At 36.4% G+C, this 9,221-nt stretch overlaps 1 pseudogene; it reads left to right on the top strand.

Moving 5' to 3' along the window:
* The first annotated feature begins 5,902 nt into the window (after positions 1-5,902).
* LOC100654463 (olfactory receptor 8G1-like) lies at positions 5,903-7,027 on the top strand (annotated as a pseudogene).
* Positions 7,028-9,221: the final 2,194 nt, after the last annotated feature.

The raw sequence follows: 9,221 nt of genomic DNA, 5'->3' as shown, positions 1-9,221 counted from the left end.
CCTTCAATGATGCAGGAGTTTAGGGGCTTCTAACGAGCATTTTTGGAAACCCTGGTGGTGTAGTGGTTAAGAGCTATGGCTGCTAATGAAAAGGTGGGAAGTTTGAATCCACCAGGTGCTCCTTGGAAACTCTATGGGGCAGTTCTACTCTGTTCTGAAGGGTCACTATGAGTTGGAATTGACTGGATGGCAACAGGGCAACAGGGAATGAGCATCTTGGCTTCCTAGACAGATTTGTTTGTTCTTCTGGCAGTCCGTGGTATATTCAGTATTCTTCATGCACACCATAATTCAAAGGTATCAATTCTTCTTAAGTCTTCCTTATTCATTTTCCAGCTTTCACATACATATAAGGCAATTGATAACGCCATTGCTTGGGTCAAGTGCACCTTAGTCCTTAGAATAACATCTTTGTTTTTTAACACTTTAAAGAGATTTTTTTTAGCATATTTACCCAATGAGTCATTTGATTTCTTAACTGCAGCTTCCATGAGTATTAATTGTGAATGCAAGTAAACTAAATCCTTGACAACTTCAATCTTTTCTCCATTTATCATGATGTTGCTTATTGGTCCAGTTGTGAGGATTTTTGTTTTCTTTATGTTGAGGTGTAAACCATACCGAAGGCTGTGGTATTTGATTTTGATCAGTAATTACTTCAAGTCCTTTTCACTTTCAGAAAGCAAGATTGTGTCATCTGCATATTGCAGGCTGTTAATGAGCCTTCTTCGAATCCTGATGCCCAGTTCTTCTTCATATAGTCTAGCTCCTCAAAGTATTTGCTCAGCATACAGATTTAATAAGTGTGGTGAAAGGAAACAACCCTGACACACACCTTTCCTGACTTTAAACCATGCAGTATCCCCTTGTTCTGTTTGAAAGACTGCTTTTTAATCTAAATACAGGTTCCACATGAGCACTATTAAGTGTTCTGGAATTCCCACTCTTCAAATTTTTACCGTAATTTGTTGTGATCCACACAGTCAAATGCCTTTGTGTAGTCAATAAAACATGTGTAAGCATCTTTCTGGTATTGTCTGCTTTCAGCCAAAATCCATCAGACATCAGCAAAGATATTCCTTGTTCCATGGCCTCTTCTGAACCTTGCTTAAATTTCTGGCAGTTCCTTGTCAATGTACTGCTGCAACTACTTTTAAATGATCTTCAAAAAACTTTAATTGTGTATAATTTTAAAGATATTGTTCTATAACCTTCTCATTCTGTTGGATCACCTTACTTTGGAATGGGCAAAAATATAGATCTCTTCCAGTCAATTGGCCAGGTACCTCTCTTCCAAATTTCTTGGCATAGATGAGTGAGCACTTCCAGCACTGCTACATTCATTTGTTGGAACATCTCAACTGGTATTCAGTCAGCTCCTGGAGCCTTGTTTTTCACCAATGCTTTCAGTGCAGCTTAGACTTCTTCCTTCAGTACCATCAATTTTTGATCATATGCTACCTTCAGAAATGGTTGAATGTTGACCAACTCTTCTTGATACAGTGACTCTGTGTATTCTTTCTGTCTTCGTTTGATGCTTCCTGGACCATTTAGTAATTTCCCTGTAGAATCCTTCAATATTTCAACTAAAGGCTTGATCTTTTTCTTTAGTTCTTTCAGCTAGAGAAATGCCCAGCATGTTCTTCCCTTTTGGTTTCCTAACTCCAGGTCTTTGCCCATGTTATCATAATATTTTATTTTGTCTTCTCTAGCTGACCTTTGAAATCTTCTGTTCAGCTCTTTTAGTTCATCATTTCTTCCTTTCTCTTTAGCTACTCGATGTTCAAGAGCACATTCAGAGTCTCTTTTGACAACCATTTTGTTCTTTTCTGTCTTTTTAATGACCTCTTGCTTTCTTCATGTATAATGCCCTTGAAGTCCTTCCACAGCTCCTTTGGTCATCAGCCATTAGTGTTCAATGCACAGAAACTATTCTTGAAATGGTCTCTAAATTCAGGTGAGATGTATTCAAGGTCGCACTTTGGCTCTTGTGGACTTGTTCTTATTTGTTTTTTTAATTCAACTTGAACTTGCATATGAACAATTGATGGTCTGTTCCACAGTCAGCCCCTGTTCTTGTTCTGACTGATGATACTGAGCTTTTCCATCTTCTCTTTCCACAGATATAATTTTTTTGATTCCTGTGTATTCCATCTGGTGAAGTCCATGTGTTTAGTTGCCATTTATGTTGTTGAAAAAAGGTATTTGCAATGAAGAAGTCATTGGTCTTACAAAATTCTATCATGCAATCTCCAGGATTCATTTCTATATCCAAGGCCATATTTTGCAACTACCAGTCTTCCTTTGTTTCCAGCTTTCACATTCCAATCACGAGTAATTATCAATGCATTTTTTTTAATATCAATGCATTTTGAATGCATGTTTGATCAACTTCAGACTGCAGAAGTTGGTAAAAATCTTCAATTTCTTCATCTTTGGCCTTACTGCTTCGTGCATAATTTGGAATAGTAGTTGTATAAACTGGTCTTCCTTGTAGGCTTATGAATATTATCCTATCATTGACAGCATCGTACTTCAGGATAGATCTTGAAACGTTCATTTTTTTGATGTGGTGTCATTCCTCTTCAATTCATCATTCTCAGCATAGATCATATGATTGTTTGATTCAAAATGGCCAATACCAGTCCATCAGCTCTCTATGTCTAGGTTATCAATGTTTATGCATTCCATTTCATTTTTGACAATTTCCAGTTTTCCTAGATTCATACTTCATACACACTATTTTCTGATTATTAATCAGTGTTTGCAGCTGTTTCTTCTCATTTTTAGGGGTGCCACATCAGCACACGAAGGTCCCAAAAGCTTAAATATATCCATGTCATTAAGGTAGATTCCAGAAACCCTGGTGGTGCAGTGGTTAAGTGCTATGGTTGTTAACCAAAAGGTCAGCAGTTCGAATCCATTAGGCACTCCCTGGAAACTCTATGGGGCAGTTCTACTCTGTCCTATAGGGTTGCTATGAGTCAGAATCAACATGACGGGAATGGGTTTGGTTTGGTTTTAAGGTAGACTCTACTTTGAGGAGGGAACTCTTCTCCAGTTGTATTTTGATTGCCTTCAAACCAGAGGGGCTCATCTTCTAGCACTGTATCAGACACTGTACGACTGCTATTCATAAGGTTTTTACAGGCTAGTGTTTTTCAGAAGTAGACCACCGGGTTCTTTTTTTCTAGTCTGTTTTAGTCTGGAAGCTCACCTGAAAACTGTTCAACTTGGGTGACCCTGTTGTTATTTGAATATCTGTGGCAGAGCGTTCAGTATCAAAGCAACATACAAGCCCCCACAGTGACAAACTGAGGGATGTATTGTGGCCTTAGCAATTAGAAGTTTATAAAATATTTTTGAAAACAAAATGGAATTCTGAAATGTCAAAAATATAATTTATTAAGTTGTGAATAATGTGTTTTCAAGTTATTTAAGACTAACTTTGTGAAAAAAATCTACAAAAAAAATTATTTTAACTTTAGATGGTTTTTATACACTATTTAGTATTCATTGCAGAAACTCAAGTTTTACCATACAATCTAGAATGACAAAAAAAAAAAATCTTTAATAATGCTTGGAGTGTTTACATGTGTTGTACTAGCACTGTTCCATGTATATGACTTTGAAATAAAATTAACTTATTACTTTTCATTTGAATGTTTATCTACTATACTTCAATACTGCTACTGTAAACATACACTTGACAAAGTGAGCGAAAACAATTTTTTAATCTAAAGTGGATTTGAAAATTTTGTAATCCATAAAACAGTTTGTTTTCAGCCCTAAAACTCTTATTTTGTGTTAGATTTATTATACTGTTTAAGGTATATAACTTATCTAAGGATAACTTAAGAAGTATAAATAATAATATATTCATCATGTGAATATCTTCATTGTATCAAAAAGAAGCTCTGCAATGATACAACTCCATAAAAGTCTAAAATTGTAGCATTTACCAATCCATAAGACATTTTAACAGGAGAATTAACATCAGTTTTCAGAAGCACAACTAATAAAAAAAGCTAGCGATAATTTTAATGTTTGGAAATCTCACTTTATTCTTCAAAATAAATCAAATAATTGTGTACCTGAGAAGGTAAGCAGTTTTTCCTGGTACTATTTTGAAACTCTTGACAACTTCCTTTTGAAATCACAATTTTGCAGTGTTCTGTTGTTATCTAAAGGCCCTCACTCTAGAAGAATTCCTTCACAATCGTGGGTAAACTCTTCCCCTATAGATAAGGGGCTTCAAAAACAAGAGAAAACTATTTCCTATTAACAAGCAAAAAAAAAAAAAAAAAACTTTCAAAATATAATTATTTAAAATTTTAGAGGACTTTAATTTTAACAATAGTCGACAAAGTAGTAAGCAAGTGAAAAGTGCCAATACCAAAAATGGAGATTATTTTATAATAACCATCACCATTTTCATTTTACTTGAAACATATTGGAACATGAAAGCAGAATACTCCACAGAAAGTGAAATTTAGGGTTTATATTTATTTGTTTTCAGGTATCACTTGTACAGTGAAAGTACAAATACCTTCAGCAAACATTTCAGAAGCAGAATGACGCCTTGTTTTATAGAAGGAGAATTTTAGATGAAATTGACAATTTTGGAAAGATAATGACTTTTTTATTTATTTCATGTGGTTAACTTATTTATGTCCCTTTATCTGTTCACCATTCATTGAGCAATCTGAGCATGGACAAATGACAGTTGCAGGATACACCACTGTGGGATCTAGTCGAGGTGCTGGTCTAGTTATAACCATACAAAAATATTGACTATTGTTGTCACAGTTTTTTCCAGACCTTATGTCCTTTGAACCTGGCATGTGTTTTGCACATGCTTTATGTTTAACAGGATGGTATTTCCAGGAGATAATAGGATTAGTATAAGCCTTTAATTAATCCTTGTATTTCCCATAACAATATCAAATGTATCTGTACTATTAGGGACCATCATCCACATCTATACTGAGAATCCACAGAATCACCATCAACTACTCAAGTCTCTCAAGTTTCAGTTTTTTCACCAATGAAATGAGAATAATAAGCTCAAAGCATATAGATTTGCTGGGGAAGATATATCAAATAATATTTATGAAGTGCATGAACAGTTCTATCCCATAGTAAGCACTGAATAAATAGTAATATCACCCTTACATTCATTCTATTCCAACACTCTTTTCCTTTGATTTTGATACACCATCAGTCTTTGATGATATCATTTGAATCTCCTTTTGAACATAGAGAGTCATCATGGTATCCCATGCCAGGAACTGATCAACTTCCTTGAAAACTCATATCTCAGAGATACACACATTCTCTCTGCTTTGGCCTTTAATGCCATCGAAGGATTGATAAAAGATCTGATTTGAAGGTGAGTACATGCCTAAAACATGTAAAGACAAAATGGCCTAAATACCATGCAAGATTTCATGATGGAGTAGAAAACCTACACATGGTTTTCAAGGCTTTAATCTTTACAGAAGCAGCTTGCCAGGTCTTTTTCCCATAGAGCCACTGAGTAGGTTTGAACTGTCAACATTCCAGTTAGCAACTGAGTGCTTAATTGCCCCAACAGGGCTCATAATACTCATATTCTAAGTTATCAGAACAGTTCTTTGGATGTTCAAAGACTGGTCAGTATGAAGACCCACTCTTACAGTGCAGAAACAAACAAAACAAAACAGATATAATTCCATCTGATGTTTATTTACTTGACCTATAATACAGGGATCCCAGAGCCTGTAACTTCCAACATAGAGCAGACACAGGGAGTGAGAGCTGGAGATACCTGAATAAGATTTGTATCTGTTTCTCACACTGCATAAATAAACACCAACCTCAAATTCCTTCTTCTCTTCCTCCATAAAATTCTCAGAGGAAAATGGCAGCAGGAAATCGCTCCACAGTGACTGAGTTCATCCCCGCTGGGCTGACAGAAAAGCCAGAACTCCAGCTGCCCCTCTTTCTTTTCTTCCGAGGAACATATGTGGTCACAGTGGTGGGGAAGCTAGGCATGATCACACTGATTGGGCTCAGTTCTCACATACACACCCCCATGTACTATTTCCTCAGAAGTCTGTCCATCACTGATCTCTGCCAGTCCACTGTCATTACCCCAAAAATGCTGGTGAACTTTGTGACAGAGAAGAGCACCATCTCCTACCCTGAATGCATGACTTAGCTCTACTTCTTCCTTATTGGTATTATATCAGAATGTCATAGGTTGGCTGTGATGGCATATGATCATTATGTTGCCATCTGTAACCCATTACTTTACAATGTCATCATGTCTTATCTGGTCTGCTCCTGGTTGATAGTTGAGGTATGTATGATAGGATTGATTGGTGCCACGGCTCACAAAGGTTGCATGCTAAGAGTGGTTTTTGTAAGGCTAAAATAATCAACCACTATTTCTGTGATTTTTTACCACTACTGGAGTTCTCCTCTTCCAGCACTTATATCAATGAAGTGGTAGTTTTGTTCTTCAGTGCATTTAATATTCTTTCTCCAACCTTGATCATCCTTGGAGCCTATGTCTCCATCACTGCTAGCATTCTGCGAATTCACTCCACCGAGGGCAGGTCCAAAGCCTTCAGCACGTGCAGCTCCCACATCTTGGCTGTTACAATCTTCTGTGGTTCGGCAGCATTCATGTACCTGCAGCCATCAGATGTCAGCTTCATGGACCAAGGCAAAGTGTCTTTGGTGTTTTACACCATTATCGTGCCAATGCTGAACTCCCTGATCTACAGCCTGAGGAATAAGGATGTCAAAGTTGCTCTAAAGAAAATCATTCAGAAAAGACCGTTTTGCACTAACAAAGACTTATAATTCTTGGCAAAGATTCAGTAAGGAAGGAGTTCAGAGAGAGCAACATATATACACAAGTAGTGAAATTACTGCCAACACTTGATTATTTGGAAGAAAGTTTCCAAGAATAAGACTGGATTCATGGTGTCCATGGAAAACCAAACCAAACCCAAACCCACTGGTGTTGAGTCGAGTCCAACTCATAGTGACCCTATAGAACGGAGTAGAACTGCCCCATAAAGTTTCCAAGGAGCGCCTGGCAGATTCGAACTGCTGAACTCTTGGTTAGCAGCCGTAGCACATAACCACTACACCACCAGGGTTTCTATGGAGGGCAGTGTCAATTCTAGGAAGTCCCAGAGGTCACCCACAGTAACCCATATTACCTCTAATCATTTTTTAAAAAAAACCTTCAAAGGCCTTCATGTGAGGAGATTATAATTTATATACATGGGATTTGGCACTTTCTTAGATAAGACTTAACTGTCATAATTCACAAAATGATTCATTTGGTCCATATCTTTTGATCTTAATACTTTGTGTATTTGCCCTTTTTTACTAAAAAAGTGTATGAACAAATTTTTCTGGAAAAAAATTGATCTCTAAAGTACATAATTTTTAACCATTTGAAGTCTACAAAATTTAATCCCTACTAGTTACTAAGTGCAGAGAACTCTATTAAGAAAAATGGGGGCAGATGATGGATGATAAGACATAATTGCTGCCCACGAGATGATAGCATTATGGAGGAAAAGACTGGCAGAATAATCAAGGCTGAATTCATTATGTGTGTTTTTACTTATTTCTTTATGCAACATTCTTTTCTTCACAATTTTAGTGTTGTGCTTCAACTTCCTTTTCCCTGAGAATCCTATATTCATTATCCCCTTTTTCTAAAGACTTTTCTTTTCATCTGTATTATAGTCACAGGTTTAGAAATAACATTCTTTGATTTTTCATTAAAATTATATGGGTCACTTATTCACAAGCAGAAGTTAAAATTGAAAAATTGTTTTCTGACTAATCACATGTACCCCTTGTTCCCAAAGACTCAATATTTTTTCTGAAAAAAAAATTGGCAGAATAATTTTGTAGACACTCAATAATTGTCTGAGGTTTCAACTAAAAATGTGTGGATCTACCTCCTGCCTTACTAAAGAGGGAGTATAAAGTAAAAAGTGTGCCTCAGATGATAGTTTGGGAATACTTCCAAGTAATAAATTCCCACCTCTTCTTCTTTCCCAACTAAGTTCCCAATGATGCTTTTTAGAATAGCACCAGAAAAATCTTGTTAGTCTTCCTGAGATCCAATAAAACCAAAAAAATATAATAACCAAACCCATTGCCATGCACTCATTTTTATTAAAAATTCTCAGCACATTTTGGTGGCACCAGCTCCTCTTGCTGGTTGCTGAGCTCCCATATCTTCTCCTGCTGGTCGTAGTAGCACCTGGATGTATTTCCCCATCTCTCCCTAGAACGGTTCTTCAGACTCTTAAAGACCAGATATTTCACTCTAAGAACTACTTCTAGATAAGAGCTCTTGTTGTCTTTTTTCTAAGGCAGCTGAGATTCAAAGCCTCGAAACAATTGCATTAAGGAGACAAGCAGGGACATCTCCAAATGACATCATGATCTTGACTGCTCATCTCTATAAAGCTATGCCCAGAGACAGAGCACAGGCCTACTGGGTCTTTTTTGACCAAACGTGAGCATTTACACCTGGTTAAAGTGTATTTTTAGAATCACGTGACTGGACTGGCATGCATACAACTGCGCTTGCTTTGTCACCAGCTTGCCATTGAACAGGAAACATTAATACCCCAATGTGATGTCACGTTTACTTCACCACATAAAATCACAAGTTGTAATGAGAGAAGTGAGGATATTTCCCTCTTTGGAAACCAAAAGTTCTTTATTGGCTTTCTATGGACTTACTAATCAGTCCTTATATCTATATCTCATGTTTAATCCTGCAAAAAAATCTGCTTGTGTATATCCATATATATGCTTGTATGAGATCTACATATTTGTGTATACGTATTTGTAACATTTGTGTATATGTATGTGTATTATATGCATAAGTGTGTACTACTTGGATATGTTTTACAAGGGCTATGTGTGAGTAATTTTTATTGTATTACTCCAGGCATTGAATAAACAACACCCAGTGAGAAATTTTTTTTTCACACTGTTGGGAGATAGGTCGAAATAAGAATTGTACATGTTTCAGATGATTTATTTATTTATTTAATACAACTTTTTAAAGGTGTTACTGACTATAAAAGTTCTGAACTATCCCTAGTTATTGTGAGAACCTTTTACAAATTAGAAAAGCACAAAATGCATAGGGCTTATCAAGTACCGTTACCATACCAAAACAAAACCTG

The sequence above is a fragment of the Loxodonta africana genome, chromosome 15 (genome assembly GCF_030014295.1).
Source record: "Loxodonta africana isolate mLoxAfr1 chromosome 15, mLoxAfr1.hap2, whole genome shotgun sequence".
Classification (NCBI taxonomy): domain Eukaryota; kingdom Metazoa; phylum Chordata; class Mammalia; order Proboscidea; family Elephantidae; genus Loxodonta; species Loxodonta africana.
The sequence above is the reverse complement of the archived record's forward strand: the minus strand, read 5'-3'. Positions and strand labels throughout refer to the sequence as shown.